The 16,722-nt window shown below is 44.9% G+C and overlaps 1 long non-coding RNA gene across 3 annotated transcripts in view; it reads left to right on the top strand.

Annotated features, from left to right (window-relative positions):
• The first annotated feature begins 22 nt into the window (after positions 1-22).
• LOC117244922 overlaps positions 23-16,722 on the top strand; it is a 28,257-nt gene continuing 11,557 nt past the window's right edge. For 2 of the 3 annotated variants that reach the window (XR_004498894.1, XR_004498895.1), the window contains exons 1-2: positions 23-382; positions 1,514-1,578. This is a non-coding gene — a long non-coding RNA (uncharacterized LOC117244922). The remainder of the gene's footprint in view (positions 383-1,513; positions 1,579-16,722) is intronic. The other variant, XR_004498896.1, reaches the window with a different exon arrangement.

Genomic DNA, 16,722 nt, shown 5'->3' on the forward strand with positions numbered 1-16,722 from the left:
CCGCAGCCGCCTCCGCCCGCCCCGCTCCGCGCTGGAGCTGTCGGTCCCTGAGGCGCCGGGAGCGGGGGCGGCCGGCGGTTGTACCCGTTACGTGGGGACGGGGAGGAGGGATGGAGGTCTAGGGGAATGACACCTTCTCCTCGGGTAGAGACCGGAGTCGGTTACAGAGGGCAGTGACATCTTCCCTTCAGGCAGAGACCAGGAGAGGGGTTCAGGTGGCAGTAGTGGCATCTTCGCCTCAGGCAGAGGCCGGGAGAAGGTTCGTGGGGAATAGCGCCTTCCCCTCAGGCAGAGGCCGGGGGAAAGTTCGTGGGGAATAGCGCCTTCCCCTCAGGCAGAGACCCGAAGAGGGGTACAAAAGGAAATGGCACTTTTGCCTCAGGTAATGACCTGATGAAGAGTATGAGGAGAGCATGGTGCTTTCCCCTCAGGATGAGACTGTGAGAGAGGTGCAGTGGGAAAATGGCACCATCCCCTCAGGTGTTGATCAAGAGAAGGGTAGAGCAGGCCATGGCATCTTCCCCTCAGAGGGAGACCAGGAGAGGGGTATGGACAGGAATGGCACCTTGTCCTCAGGTAGAGATTAGGAAGAGGGGTACAGGGGGAAATGGAATCTCCTTCAAACATAGAGACTCGGAGAGGGATATGGAGGAATGGTGCTTTTGCTTCAGGTGGAAACTGGGAGGCCTACAAGGTCCAACAGCATCTTCTGAGGTTGTGACCTGGAGGGGGTAAAGGGAACAATTGCATCTTCCTCTCAGAGACTGGAAGGGGTTATGGGTTGTGGGAAAAATGTCTCCTTCGCCTCAGGAATAGACCAAGTCAGGCTCATGGGGCAGTGAGGACAAGGAGAGGGACACAGACAGTGTGCTGGGGTGTTAGTTGCACTGTGGCCATGTCAGATGACCTGTGCCCCATCCTCTGCACAGCATCGGGAGGGTCCCAGGCCCCTGCCCTCAACTGCTGGGGCATGGCAGATGCAAACTCCCATCTTGGGCATTGCACTTGTGTGAAACAGCAGATTAACCAGAAGGGTCATCCAAGGTCATGACCAAAGTTATCCAAAGAGTTTGCTTTTTGTGTCAAATTTGGTTTTCTGTAGCTATAATTTTAACAGACTTACTAAAGTAAAAAATGTGTAGATGTCATTGCTCTTCAACAATTCCTTTTATCATCCAAATGTATAGTCTTGAGGAAGAATCCAGGTTTGTTTGAGTCATCTCTGCAGGCTGGCATTGCAGGATCAAGGGAGAGGAATTCACTTTTTAGTTGAACCTCTTCATCAGGTTTCATTCCCTATGTTGCTTGAGATTGAGGCTCAGTGTTCCTCCCTGGAATGCTGGTATGGTGTTAGTGCTGTGAAGCATTTTTCCAGTCCCAAAGTGTCTTAGAAACCCCATCATCAGGGTGGAAGCCTCCTCAGCCCAAATGGTGTTCGTGTCCTGGGTAAAATTTTGGAAATGTATAGCAATATTGGATGTCTTTTAACATCTTTCTTGGTTTCTTCATTCAGGAGGGATATTGCACATATCCATGAAGTGACTGATACAAGCACTGCACAGATGCTCAGAAAAAATGGTAAGGTCAGTTTTGAATACCTGTTACTGGGCTTTCATCTCATAGCTGGATCTCCAGAGATAGCTGGAGCTGCAATTTGTAGCCTTCCTGAAAAGGAACACCAGCTGTGTTGCATCCTGTCTAAGGGCAAACTGGTATCAAAGCACAAAAAATGGGAACTTAACTCCAAAGTGCAGAATTCCTATTCTTACTCATCCACTTGAATGGCTTGAAGTTTTTAATAATTCTGACTACATTTAATAATGATGAGGTTTCAAAATTTTGGATAGAACCTGATAGATCATAGCCTAGTTTGCATTAAATTGTAAGATATTTCACAATGATACATATAATTGAATTGAGTTGTAGCTTTGTACACTTGCTTTTTACTAGTTTATCCAAAAAAAGCATCTTTCCATAACAGCTGCATCAAAAAGGCTGTGATTGGAAACCTCTAGGACAGCACAAATACTTGCTTGGGTCTGACATATTTAATAGCAACATGGAAACAAAATTATTTTAATAGTGCCTTTCATTTATGTTACCCAATTTAGTGTACAAAAATGTACAAAAAACCTGTACATGTTTTTTATCTTTAAAACATTGCCCAGTCTGTGAGATCTGTGCTGTTTTTCAACTTGCTTGCTCCAGAGGGTCTCCCACATGCCAGCAGCATGGATGGGTGCCTTAAGAAGAGAACTAGCACCACATAAAGCCTTTTCTCAGGAGTTATGGAAATTACCTAGACTTGAAATGCAGCTGGAGTGATTCCTTTCCATATTTCTATATCCTTGAGAGGATGTATTTTACTTTATCTGATGTGGTGCCTTATTCTGCTGTAAATATCTGATATCTCTGACAGACTGTTAGCGACATCATTCAGTGATCCAGCTCAGGACATGTTTATTATCTCCCATGATATTAAATTGTTCCGTGTGGTCCTTTTGAAAAATCAGTCCTTGGCTGTCTAATTGGCTGATTTCATTCACTAATAAATCATTAGATGTAATATTTCTTGGTGCCTGTTAAAGAAGATTAGAAAATGGTAGAGATGTCTCTTTCAATGTGTTTGGGTGGAATTTTACATTGTTATTTTGAGTTTTTGTACTGATATAATTCCTGTGCCCTCATTTAAGATACCAGTTACTGTGTTAGAGGAAAGAGAGGGAGTATTGCTCTTGATGTCTGTGGGACAGGTAATGACACTCCACGTAGCCAAAGGTGTTTCTCTTGTTCGGGAATTTCTGCATGTTGTATCTTTCACCTTACATCATGCCCAGGGCTGTGGTTTTGGGACAGAGCAGGACTGCCAGCTGGGGCCCTGCTGTTGGAAGTGGAGTGTCCTGGCATGTGATTAAGGAGAGGGAGTAGGCAATAGTCCCTGAGGAGAAGCTGGAAGAGAAAGACAATGTGGTGAAATGGGAATAGAGAGCTGGAGGGAAAAGGCTTTCCATGGAACCACATTGGTTCTGGGGATGCTGGGCTTCCCGAGGCACCACGTTTTATGTTACTCCAAGAGAGTCAAAATGCAGTGAAAGACCTTCTGTGGCCTTGCTATGGTTTAAAGAAATTAACCCAAAATAGATCTAAAATATCACTGGCACTGTAATAGTTAATGGAGATTCTGAAAGCATTGATCCAAAACTGATGCCTACCTTTGGGATTCCAAATGGATGGTGCTTCCATTACGGCAAGCTCAGCTGCGTTCGGCAATGACAGATACTGATGAGATAACAAGTTTGCTGTATTGATGCTGCCTGAGAGTGCTGCCTGCTCTAACTCGTTTAACATTGGGCTAAACCCTGTTTTACAAAGCTGTCCCTAAGCCAGAGATGAAGTGCTGAAAGCTTTTGGGGCTGTTTTAGGGGAGGTGCCCCTTGGTGTGCTGGTGATGCTGAACATCAACCACTGTAGACTCAGGCCTGCAAAATGGGGGAAGATAAGCTTGGATAATGTCATCATTCCTTTGGAGGGCAAGCACAATTCCCCTCAGGGTTGGCCACAGTAGATAAAGTTTTCCAGCTTGTGCCTTGCAGAAGCCCCGATCCCAAAGAAAGGTTTCTACTCATCCCTCTCCTGTCAGCTCCAAGAGACACTGTGTTGGCAAGGTTCTGCAGTCAGGAGAAATGTGGAACAATTTCTGGTTTAGCTTTGGCATTGCTGTTTTTTAATTAAGTGCTGTGGACTGGAGGCTGAAATTCAAAAGCATCTTTCCAGTCCTCTGGAAAACAACCTGATGAGCAATGCTCAAGCAATGTGTTGTGCACCTCAGCATTTCTTAGTGACTGCATCTCACATCCCAAGCCTTCTCCCATACCTTTGTACCCCTGCTTGGTGTTCTTTGATACCTACAGGCAGGCGAGACAAGCTGGGGCACTGGCAAGGAGATCTCCTTCGGTTTTTTGAGAAGGGCCCTTCAAATGTGTTTCTCTTTTACCACTTTATTTTCCTAGATAGAAAAGCTATCCTTAGTGATTTGCTGTGATTCAGTGCAGAGATGGTTTTGTAAAAGATACTGAAAGGGTCGTTGCAAGTGCAGGAGTTTGAATAACATAGCTGTGTGGCTTCTTATGAAATTGAAGATCTGATTATTAAACATAGACTGTAATAAAAATAGTTTCTGGTGTTGGCGGATGCATTTCAGCAAAGAAATGTGGCTTAAATGTCATCATTTAATTCCAGTGTGTTTAAAATTGATCTCATGGACCGGAAAAGAGGTTTTTTTTCCCCTTAACTAGGGTCTGTGAAGGAAATTAATACAGGGAAGGGAAAATAGAAATACAATACCACACTCAGTGAAACAAATGCTTATGACTGAGGGCTTCATTCCTTGCTAGCACCACTGGAACAGCCAGCTGTATAAGGTATGTTTTATTATGGAATTAACCTTGACCTAAGGTTCAAAGAGAAAGGTTAGTTTGAAATAAATCAGTAGTATGGTCAGGTCACTTCAAAGAGTCTGAAGCTGAGCTTGAAGATTGCATGCTGTTTATGTGTATCCAGTTGGAATAGAACATATGGTAAAGATAATAGGAGTAAACTATTTATCTCTTCCACCCGCCCCCACTTTGGATTTAACGCCTTTTTGTCCTTTGCATAGATATGCTGCAGGGGATTTTTTTTATCCTGGGATGTTTATTGAAAACAGAAATGTGGAATGAAACAACCTTTTTAAGTCAGCTGGGTAACGCAGTTTTGCCTTTAACGTTTTTCCAATTGCTCAGATTAAAGTAAACCATTTTGGAAGTAGTCATGAATGTGGTGAATCATTTTTCTTTGTCACTTGTCTCAGTGAATTCAGACAGTCTTAGGAAAATCAAAACAAAATGTGCTCAGTTCTGAATTACTGTTGTTCTGATCTAAAAGCAGGATCACATTTAATTGTTACATGTGACTTACATGGATTTAAGAGCTTCCCAAATACCAGATAATTCATGAGACATCCCAGTAAACTGGGTTCAAGTATCCCAGCTAGCACAGGCAATGGGAACTGAGGGTTCCCATTGGTTATGCAATGTGTCCAAAGCCACTTGTAAACTGTTGCAAAAATCAGATTTGTCCTCATGGCTGCTTTAGATCCCAACCCTTTTTGACGGGAAGGACCAGAATCCCACCTGGAAATTCCTGAATGACAGTCTGTGGCTTTATCCAGAAGACCAACCTGTATTCTTTTGCTCCCTGTGCAATAAGGGAGTACCAGGGCTTGAAAGGCAGGTTCAGCTTTGTGTAGGTCACTGTATAAGGGAAGTAAAAGAACTTTTCACTTCTTCCAAACACATTGGGTGCAACCTGGTCTATTGAAAGGTGTTCCTGTCCGTGGCAGTGGGGTGGAACAGGGTGATATTTAAGGTTCCTTCCAACCCAAACCATTCTTGGATGGAATGAAAGACAAGGCAGATGCAGTGAGGGACAGGCTGTTGTCTTAGATGCAGAAGTTCTCCTTGATTGCAGCACTGAATTTCTGTAGTGTGAGCCCAACACTGTAGTTTTGCAGCGCCTACAGGGAAGCAGTGGGAAGAGCAGTGCTGCTGGATGCTGGGAAGCAGAGGGGATCCTCTGCTGAAATTAAAACCAGCTGCTGAGCCAAGGCATGGTCACTCAGTAATATTTTGCTCCACAGATTGGTTTTTCCATAATGTGATACATGCTGTTTGCAGATAGTAGCACATTTCAAGATTTATGATTGCCTGACTTTTCCCATTAATAGGGAAATCTGATAATTGTCCATTTTAAAGTGATTGCTGAACAATAGGAAGGAGTATGCTTGTTGAAAGTAAACATAAAAGCGAGCTGGATCTATGTAAGGGTGCTGAGCCTTTGATAGATTTTCCCCCTTACAGCAGTCTTTGATCTGCCACACCAGAAAATAAACTCAGTGGGAAACTGGATATGGGATATGGAGCAGTTCACCTCTAGGTCATGGACTCCAATCCAAGCCAGGTCAGGAGTGAAGCTCTGGGTCAGTTCTGGCAGGAGCTGGGGGTGGCAGCACCCCTGATGTCTGCACTGCATCTGTGTCATGGCACTGGGGGTCTGTGGGTCTGCAGGGACACCCCTGAAGCAAAGGAGGACCTACTGCTTCTTCCCCACTTCCCAAATAAGAGCTTTGAAGCTTCAACAAGGAGATAAATAACACAGGAATACCCAGGGCAGTGCAGGGGCTGCATCAGGATTTGGCTCTCAGGAATGTTCTTGCTGGAGAAAGCTGAGTGTTCTGGCATGGGTTGTATGCAGGTTGTGCCCAGTTTTCAGTCACCAATCTCTGTGTTCCCTATCTTCTCAAAAAATGCAACAGCTGTCCCTGTTATTAACAGTTAATCTAAACAGAAGGGAAGTCTGCAAAGTGGTAATATCAGCCTTGTAGTAAGAGATCTGTTGGTGTGCAGCAGTTGTCCTGGAGGCAGCAGCATCCCTTTGCAAATAAAGGGCTGTTACCTGAGAAAAACTTGAGCCTTTTATCTCTCTACCTTTGGAGGGCTAGTTTGAAAGGAAGAGTCATGCAGCTTTGTTTTGGAAGGAACTGGATGCAAATGACTCCATGTAGGAAGCACAGCACATATAACAGGTCACAAATAAACTGATACAGTGGAGTAGCATAGGGTTTTGTGGCTATGGAATGTGAATTTCTGGCTATGAACATTGATCTAAGCTGAGAAGGAGCATGGGTAAGTTTAAACACCAAAACTGAAACATCTCACTGTCTGGGAAGTCACTTGAGTTTCTTTCTGATGGTTCCAAAAAGAGCAGAAACAGGGATTTTATTCCACTTCATCTGTGTCAGATGTGGGGAGCTGGTTCTGTTTTATCTTGTACAAGAGACAGCTGCCAAGATTTATCTTTGCAGGAAGGGAAGCAGAAGTGAAAAAGGTCTGGAATCTCATGTAGCTCTGGCCAGAATCATGTTATCTGAAATAACTGGTTATCTGAAATTTGGCCAAACCTCACTCCACTCAAGAGTCTCGACACGAGACTAGAGCTGTAGGGATAAATAGCAAGACCCAGGCTGTCTACGAGGGGGCTAGACCCCGAAGCTCTGGTCTAAATTCAGCAGTGTGTGAACAGTATATAGGGAGCTGCCAGAGTGATCCAACTTCTGCTGAGCTCCAAAATACTCAGCCTGGGACACAAGCGAGGCTTGTCCTTAAGCTTCTGCAACTCTCATCTCTGTAGTGTTGGAGAAGATAAAGCAGCATTTAAAGGCAAATTTTGCCTGGAGAGGTCCAGCCTTCCCCTGTGTCTGAGCATCCCATCTGCTGCGTTGCTCTTTTTTGAGCCCAAGGATGCCAGTGAAAAGAGCCAAGGAGGGGTTTGGTCTAAGTGGTGTGTGTTGTGTCTGCTTTAGCTCTCATCCCAGGGAGAGGCCCTGTGCTGGATTCCAGTTGCCGGCTGATGGCAGCAGCGGATCTGCACAGAGGCAGCTCTGCCTCCTCACCTGCCTCTGCCCTCCACTGCTCTGACCACATTACCCCAAACGTTGCAGTTTTGGGTTATTCCCACTGCCCTGCTGCAAACCAGCCATTGCTTCTGACCAAGCAAGTCATACACAGGAGAGTGGTGTGGAAATAATTCTGCTGCTTCCATGGGGAAAAACTGCCAGAAACTTTCTTTGTCTGCACACCCACCTGCTGCTGTGTCCCTTCATACACAGAACTGAATCATCTCCCAAAACTCAGGCACTGAGTTGTTCCTTTTCTAAAGACAGGACAGATATTTCCTTGGGAGCTAGGAGACAACGGGGCAATTCCCATTCCCTTGGAGGCACTGTGGGGTTTGCCTCACTGCTATCCTGCTTTTCCCTGGGATGTGTCAGTGCATGGCATTACACTGAAAGGGAAAGATTCCCCGCTTGCCTTCTTAAACACAAAGATTTTAGGGAAGGAAGGGGGACAATACGCTATTGTTGCGCTGTTCCCTACCTCAGCCTCACACTGAAATATTTAAGGTCCCCCATGAATAATGCAGCCTCAGCCCCAAGCCTGCTTTGCACTTCACACTAAGCGGGCCCATAAAACACCGGGATTGCTCCTGGCATACATTATGCTGTATAGAACATCTCCTACTGAGCAGAGCTTTGTCTTCACTGCCACAAAGGCTGTTGGGATGTTTTCCACTGTCTCCAAGAGAGATAACAAGCACAAGAGCTCTTGTTTTAAAGTGTTAGTGGGAACAAGTGACCTGTGGTGTTTTTACCTGCTGCTAACTAGCTGTGGTCCACATTACATCTCCCGCTTATGCTGATCCCATGTAATTCCCTTTTAATCCAGTGGCTTATAGCAGGACAGCTCTACAACACTAAATCTGTGGGAAAATATATCATATTTAGCTGTCAGGCAGGAGACAAACTGATACATTAGGCGTCAGGATTGCTCCATAACCCAAACCAGGAATTCTTTCTTTCTTGACTAGGAATTATGTACCTGAAATGCATCAAGGAGCAGGAACAGCATGTTGTAATGGCCTGAGGTTCATAGCACACTCTGTCACATACAGCATCTCCCTTCCCAGGTCCTTGTAAACTTCAAGAGAGATTTTTATAGCATTTTAATGATACTGTTATTGAGAACAGGACCCCTTTAGTGTCAGGTTTAGTCACTTCCAGCCATGCTGTGCAAAGGAAAACTGAGGCAAGAGGAGCAAAAAATGTGTGGCCCCCCCTTCCAATGAAGATACCTTTGCACTCACCCTAAACTACAAAGGTGAGGCTCTTGATGAATTTTGGATTAAAAGGAGCATTATGTCTCCCTGGACATCTGGTTTGTCATCAATAATGACATTAGGATCTGTCACATAGGAATTGCCATCTGTGATCCGGTCAGAGGCCTTTCAAAGGGAAGGAAATGGGAGGATGGAAATCAAGGAATGTTTTGCTCCAGGGAAGAGTGACTTAGAAGCCCCAGAGGTGACCGTGCCCTTCCCTCAGCTCAACAAATCACACCATTCCTCCATCAGCTCTAGGACAAAGGTATAAAAATCTTGGGAAGCATTTGCTGAAGGGAGGAGATGAAGCAGGAAAAGGTAGGATTGTATGCAAGATGGTTTGAAATAAAAGAGGACCATAGAATCATAGAATGGTTTGGGCTAATTTTAATGATCACCTGGTTCTAACTCCCCTGCCATGGGCAGGGACACTTGCCTCTAGACGGGGTTGCTCAGAGCTCCATCCAGCTTGGCCTTAAACACTTCCAGGGATGGGGCATTCACAACTTCCCTGGGCAGTCTATGCTGATGCCTTCCCACCCTCACAGGGTAAAATCTCTTTCTAATATCTAATCTAAGCCTACTCCTACTGAGCGCAAAGGTTCATTGAGAGGTTTTCCAGCTGCTTTTTTGTATTGTCTATACCATCTTCTAACTTGCTCCCAAACCAGTGCTGTTTGGAAAGGTGAACATCTCTGGAAACCCACCTGCAGGCGCAGTAATAACATGAAAACCCCCCAGGGATCCAGTGATGCTATTTTCTACAATTTTGTTGATATCTTTATTAGCCAGGTATGAACTTTGCCCATTGATACCTAAGATTAATCTGATCACCAGCCTATCAGCTGTTTATTTAGAGGTAAGTCCTTATCCTGTACTTTGGCTATCAATCTCCATTAGTTTCTCTATATGGGTGATTGAATAGTCCATTGGCTGTACTAATAAGCACCCATTAGTTGTCCCACAGAGCTTTAGCTTTATTAGAAACAACTCATGTCAGCCTAGGCCAGAAGAAAGGCTTTTAGCTGATTTGTTCTGATTGCATTACTTGGAAGGGTGGCTTTTGAGCACCTGGAGGGTTAGAGAGGTGCTGCATCCAACAGGGTTGCTTTTGTTGGAGAAATGCAGATGATACAGCTGTGAGCAAGATGAGGATTTGCTGCAAGGGCACACAAAATGCATTTAAATCTGCAGAAATGATTCTTTGGTTTGCCCTGTTTGGGTCAGTCTAGAAAGAATCACCAAGAACTCAAAGTGAATGTTTCCAACACCTGTCTGGCTTTGGGTTTTGGAATGCCAGTGGCTCTCAAAACTGCCATTGGTGTTTCTCTTCTTTTTTCATTCATCCTCTTCATTCCTCACACCACCAGCCCAGAAATTTCCCTTTTTGCAGCATTTCAGGCTGCAGTAAGCTGGTTACAAGCAATTTGGCTTGCTGCTCTGCAGGAAAAAAAGTGTGGAAGGCAAGAGGAATTGCTGCAAATCGCTATTCAGCTGCTCTTCATCACACTGGCTCTGGCTTCCATCTACTCGACAGCCCCGCTAAAAGGATAATAATGCTTTAAAAATTAGAGTCAGCCGAACAACTACTTCATAAATTCATGGCCTTGCCCTGATCCTTTCCAGAAGTTTTTCTTTCAGATTGAGTCCACGTCAGACCTTGGATTCCTTCCCTTTGGAAATGCTGCTGCTTTTCTGCTTTGGGAGAGCTCTCTGGGTCACCCAGCTATGCAAAGGGGGTTACTAATTATCTCTCATTACCACAGCAAAAACAAGCCTCATTTCAGGATAATCTTGTGCTCTCTCCTTCAGAGAACACAGGATAATCTCTCAGTGATGTTGTCTCATTGTGGGATTTTGTCCTTGATAGATAAACTGGTCCTGAAAGCCTATTAAGAGATATTCTGCCTCCCCTTAACACAGACAGACTCACAGAGGAGACAAACTTCTGTGGAACACGGAAGAGACCTTTGGCTTTGCCTACCTGATGGGAAACAGCTCTGGTTTGCAGCAGCTGTTTCCATCTGTAGTGCTTCTGAAAGCAGTTGGAGATGTAAAATAGCCCTGGGTTTTATATGGCACTGATGGTCCTTCTCAGCTGCTCAAATCCACCTCAAGCTAGCAGCAGAAACCACAGCAAATGGACTGGGGGCTTGCTTGAGATGTGGTGGGAAGGGAGCACTGGTTGAATGGGTGGTACAGCATCTTTTCAATCCATGACATGTCCTACCAGTGGCAAGGGATGAACTGTCCTGTTGGCTTTTCCACCTACTCCAAAGGTGTGGAGTGATAGATAGGATAGGTCCTATCCATCTATCCTAATGCTGGATAGGAGAGGTCCCACCATTGCCACATGGAGGTGAGACTCAGCATTACTGAGTTCTGTTACTGTTCAGCTTCATAATTTGAATCTCAGCAGGGAGAGTACCTGACTGGCAGCTTCCAGGATTTTCAGCCTGGTCCCCTAAGGAAAACAACCTCTTTGTGTGTTCTCCCAAAATAACTCTAACCTCAGTGTCTCCCTTTATCCGTGTGAAGACAGGGACAAGATTGTCATCCATGAAGATATTAAAAGGCTCTGCAAACATTAAATCCTGTCAAATTTAGGGTCTTTATGTCATTAAGGAAGTTTAGACAATGAAAGAAAACCATATTCATCAGTTGTGAGGGAAGTTTGAAAATGTCTTGTAAAAGGAAATTAAATTTCATAAAAAAATTTAATGAGCTGTAAAAATAAAATCTCTTATTTTACATATCTGACAACTTAGCAAAGTCAAGTTGCTTCTCAAGGGATGCTGATGGGAAGAGAGAACCTACCCAAGTCTGGACTTCATAAAAACAAAAAGAAAGTAGTTGATGTTGTGTTAGATTTTTTTTGTTTTTTAAGATTTACTTGGAGCTGTTCAGCTGTGGAGGACTCAAGTTCCTGCTCTTTATCTATAGGTTTTGTTGTGCATAGGACCGGTGTCTCCTGTAGCTGTTTTTGTGACTGAATATAGTGACAGTGATCTATTCTCTTGGGTTTTTATCTTCTTAACATTTTTCTTGTGGCCTTCTCTGAGCTTTGAGAGTCAGGGAGCTGCTTCACCCATGAGCCAGGAAGCACATCTGCTTTTGAGATGTTCAAGTAGGGATCGCCACACTTCTCCATTTTTGGGGGGAAAATGTATGAATGTATTTTTTTGAAAGTATGAATATATCTGATATGATAAGGACCATTCCCTTCCAGTGGTCTGTTTCCATGTTCTCCCAGTTCTACACTGCCCAGCCCTTTCTAATGCCCATCAATAATTTCTTCTGGTGCAAACAATAAATTTAACCGTGGAGATTAATTTTGGTGGAGCTGCAGCAGAGTCTAGGTCTGGCACATCTCCTCATAAAGAGAAGCTCATTCCTCCTCTCTGCAGAAGCTGCTGGGGCTATAATCTGTCTCCTGTGCTGCATCCTCGCCTGAGGACTGGCAAGCCTGAGCCCAGTCTTCAAAAATAAATCCATCACAGCAGCAGGGAGCGGATGAAACCTCTGCAGATATAAAGGTCAAACGATAAAGGCCATGTTAAAATATGCTCATAGGAAATGGCAGCTTATAAGTACTCTGTGATCTAATTACTTATGTCAGGCAGATAAGCCTGGACAGCAATTATTTTTAACCTAAATCACGCAAACAACTACTGTAGGAGCTTTGCCAGTTCTCAGCATTTCTTTCAATTATTTTTGGGGCAAAATGTGGAGCTCTGCAGGACAAACAGCTGTCTTAAAGGATTGGTTTTCAGCTTCCTGAAGGTGGGAAGCTGCTTTAGTTATCTATGGTTATCTTTTTTTCCTCTTCTGAGAAAAAGAAACCTTACATGTTGTACGTAGTCCATGGGCAGCCCTGGTTTACAGTGCACATGGAGCGGGTCTGGGGTTTATTGTCCTGCTGGCATGGCTGGATATGGGCAGAGGGGAAAGCTGTAGCTGAAGACAGCAGTTCATCATGTGGGAGGATGTCAGCTCCTGGGATCTGCTGGGTTGGTGAGATGAACAGTGATTTGGAGAGGGAAAGAGTTGATCCTTACCCTGCCACAGGTAATGGCTTTAGGGACTGAGCAAAGGATTGCACCTGAGGGAGGAGCCACACAGGAATACAACTCTTTTTCTCTGTGAAGAATGGAGGTCCCAGCTTGTGACTCCATATTAACTCTACACAGAGATGCTGTGAATTAACCCTGAGCCCAGAGCAAGAGGACAGATTAGGAACCACATTGCTCTTTTGCAGGCAGCTGTCACAGCCTTCTGCTCCAGCCTGGCACATAAAATCCAGGCCTGCTTGATCCAGCATCTTCCAGCCTCTGCATGACTTAGAATTTCCCTTCATGGTTCTGGAAAAGCTTTTTAGCAAAAAACATTTCTCTATGCCTTACAGAGAGATTTTGGGAACATCTATCATTTTACATGATGCTTCAGTCTTGGCTCTTTGACCTGTTCCTGAGGGAGCTGCCCCTGTTCTCTCAAGGTCATTTGGATATCAGCAGAGACGTTCATCATCCTGGGGCCTAAAGGAAGGTATTGATCACCTATGATGGATTGGCACATGTGTTGTGCAGGAGGAATGATCAGTTAATGGATGAAAGATGTGCGAGCTTGTGCTTTCATCCAAGTCACTGCTTCTTTCTCCTCCTTGACACAAGGGTCCTCCTGCCCCAGTGGGAGATGCAGAGGAGAGAGAGAGAGAGAATGCTTACAATGGATGTTGGTGGCACCTTCTCCTGGGACACAGTCTGGGTGTTCCTCCTCCAACTTGGCCTGACTCACCGTCCCTGAGCAGTGGGTTTGCAGCAGTGCTCCAGCCATAAATGGTCCATAGGGAACACAAGCATCTGAGGCACCAGTGTGTAGTGGGATCATTTTGGAGATCCATAGCTTTGGAGTGAGGAAGAGGAGATGCTGTGTGCCTCTCAGCCATGCTGCTCTCCCAGCCTGCAGGAATTACTGCAAATGGTGATTTATGACATCTTTGTAAACTAGTGTGGTATCGCATGTCCCCACTGAGAACTCTTCTGCACGAGGTGTTATTCCAAAGGACTGTTTCTGATTGATTTTTTTCACCTCTGATTTTTTTCCTGTGTGAATGTTTTGGAAGAAAAGCGCATTATTCCAAATGTGATTAAGTCATTTGGAAGAGGATTATGGTGTTTTGGAATAACACCCTCTTATTCCAGAATGAGATCAGTCACACAGGGAGTTAATCGGAAACAGCTATTTTGCTCCTCTGGGAAGCCTCCTCCAGCATGACAAGTGGTCAGAGCTGCTCCTACCCCTGCTGCTCACTGGTGCTTTGGTCCTGGTGGGGTCTAAGGCCAGATGCTGCATTATGGCTCAAATGTTTAGAGATATAATTTAATTGCTTCTGGCCTTGAACCTGGGATTTCTGTAGTAGTGAAACCTGAGTCCTCTGTAGAAGTCACAACAAATATAGGCATTTAGTGGCTGAAGATCAAGATGATGTGTAAAGGAGGTGGTATCTTCAAGAGCTGTTTGCTTCCCCAAAGCCTCTGCATGTGTTTCAGTAAATGTTTGACTGAGCTGCACCAGCTGCATTCACCCCTCTGCACTGCTCTTCCTGTCAGCTGTGGTGAGCTGCATCGCTTGGCCATTGGCATGAAGACATTGGTGTGACCTGTGGTCTAGAGCAGCCTGGTGTAGTGGAAGATGTCCCTGCCCATTGGAGGTGGTTGGAACCAGCTGATCTTTAGGTCCCTCCCAACCCAAACCATTCTAGGATTCTACAATGCTGTGATCGCACTGCATCCTCTACATGCACACATGGCTCTGCTGTTGCACTTCATGATGCAACAACCCAGAAACTTGTGGCTTCCATATGCCACAAATTATATTTTTTTTATCCTCTGATATGTATTTATTATTGAAAATTAAAGGGTTTCCTAAATTTTTATTTCTGAGCTGGGCCAAACACAGCTTAGGCAGTAAGCAATGCATATTCATTTCCAGCTCATGAAGGAAAAATATAACATCTTTCCTTGTGTTTCTATAATTTCTTTTCTGTGCATATGCAAATTGCTGGTTTATTTGTGCAAGATTTATGCAACTAAATGATGGGGAATTATAGAGGCAATTCAGTGCTTAGAAAGAAGAGACACAATTGCTGCAATTTGCTTGTGCCATGCACTGATTCCTTCAGAAAATGCTTTTGCTCATTTATTTGCACCGAGCACCGATTTCTGCACCCCTAAGCAAGCCTGGGAAATGTTCTCTGGGCTCAATAGACTGCAAATGGTTTATATTTCTTTCTGCCTGTGCCATCGCCTCCCCATAATACTTTATAGCAATTAGTAACAATAATGAAATATAGCTGTGATTTCTCAGCACTGGAGAAACGCAGCCAGCGCTTGTGAATCAAGCACATTTTCTGGTCAAATTGGCCATTTAAACATGCTGCTCAGGAAGCTTTAAATCCACCTCGATGGATCACTCTGTGCTAAGCTCCATGGGGGGCAAAAACACTGCTGGAAGCAGATTTTATTCCTTTCCAAAGCTGAACCTGCTCTGTGAGGTGATGTTCACAGGTTTGGGAGAACCTCTCTCACCCAGGCATGAACCAATGCATTGTGTTTGCTGCCAAGCAGCATCCTCACTGCTGCAGGGAGACAAAGAGACTGGCAGCAGGAGATGAGGCAGCTCCAAAGTTTTTTTCCACGTACCTCCTTGATGAGGCCAAATAGGAAAATCCTATGGGGCTGGGATCATAATATCATGGAATCACTTAGGTTGGAAAAGATCATTAAGATCATTGAGGCCAATTGATCCTCCTTTTCTCCAGACTGAGCCCTCCACAGATCCCTCAGCTGGTCCTGGTGCTCCAGGCCCTTCCCCAGCTCTGTTCCCTTCTCTGGACAGGCTCCAGGCCCTCGCTGTCTGTCTTTGGTTGAGGGCCCCAAAACTGACCCCAGGATTGGAGGTCCCTCAGCAGTGCCCAGTACAGGGAGACAGTCACTGCCCTGGTCCTGCTGGCCACATTATAGCTGATATGGGCCAGGTACCATTGGCCTTCTTGCCCACTGGGCACACTCTGGCTCATGTTTGCTGTCTATCAGCACCCCCAGGTCCTTTCCCAACAAGCAACATTCCAGCCACTCTTCCCAAGCCTGTCATGTCATGTGGGGTTGTTGTGACCCAAGTGCAGGACCCAGCACTTCACGTAATGTCTTAGTTCCGATGCCTGGATGCAGGATGCAGACAGGACACAGGGATGAAGGTCCAGGGCTCCAGGAACTAACCTGGAGGTCCTGCAAAAGGACTTGTTGTCATTAAATGTCACAAGACAGCTGGTGCCCAGCACTTAGGAGAAAGGGAAGTGATTTAGTTTTGGTCATTATCAGAAAAACATGTGTGGAGGATGGGCAATGAGAAGAGCAGCCGTTTTCTATTAGGATAAGAGTAGGTCAGGTGTAGTTAAAACTGGGTAAATGGAGCAGGAAATGTGGCTGTATATTACTCACCCAAGATATATTGCACACATTAGCCTTGTTTGATCGAGTTATTCGGAGATTCGGTGCTCCAAGTGGCGTTCTAGGGTGGCCAAATCCAGGCTTTGTACTCTATTAAAATAAATATATTGCTCGTGTTTAATAAAGTCTCTGAGTTTCCATGTAACTGAAAGTCTGCAAGTGGTCTTTGCTGGGGTCTTAATGAGTCCCTGCCTGCAATAGGCTTTTGAAGGTGGAAGGTGTGATATTAACATTGTTTATGTAGCAAAATAATTTATGAATATTCATTCAGTGATGTTGCCAGCTTCCAATGTGTTTCTGCTCTTGGGAGCTCTGATGGGTTTTCTCTCCTGGCAGAGAGCTGCCTCATGGAAGCGCCAGAGGCTTTGCTGTAAGGGCTTGTGGGCTGCCCTGTGCTGTGGAAATACATCAGACTGGTGGAGCAAGGATAGTCAGAGAACTGCAGAGCTGTTCTGAAATT

This window comes from Parus major, chromosome 10, assembly GCF_001522545.3.
Source record: "Parus major isolate Abel chromosome 10, Parus_major1.1, whole genome shotgun sequence".
In the NCBI taxonomy this organism is placed as follows: domain Eukaryota; kingdom Metazoa; phylum Chordata; class Aves; order Passeriformes; family Paridae; genus Parus; species Parus major.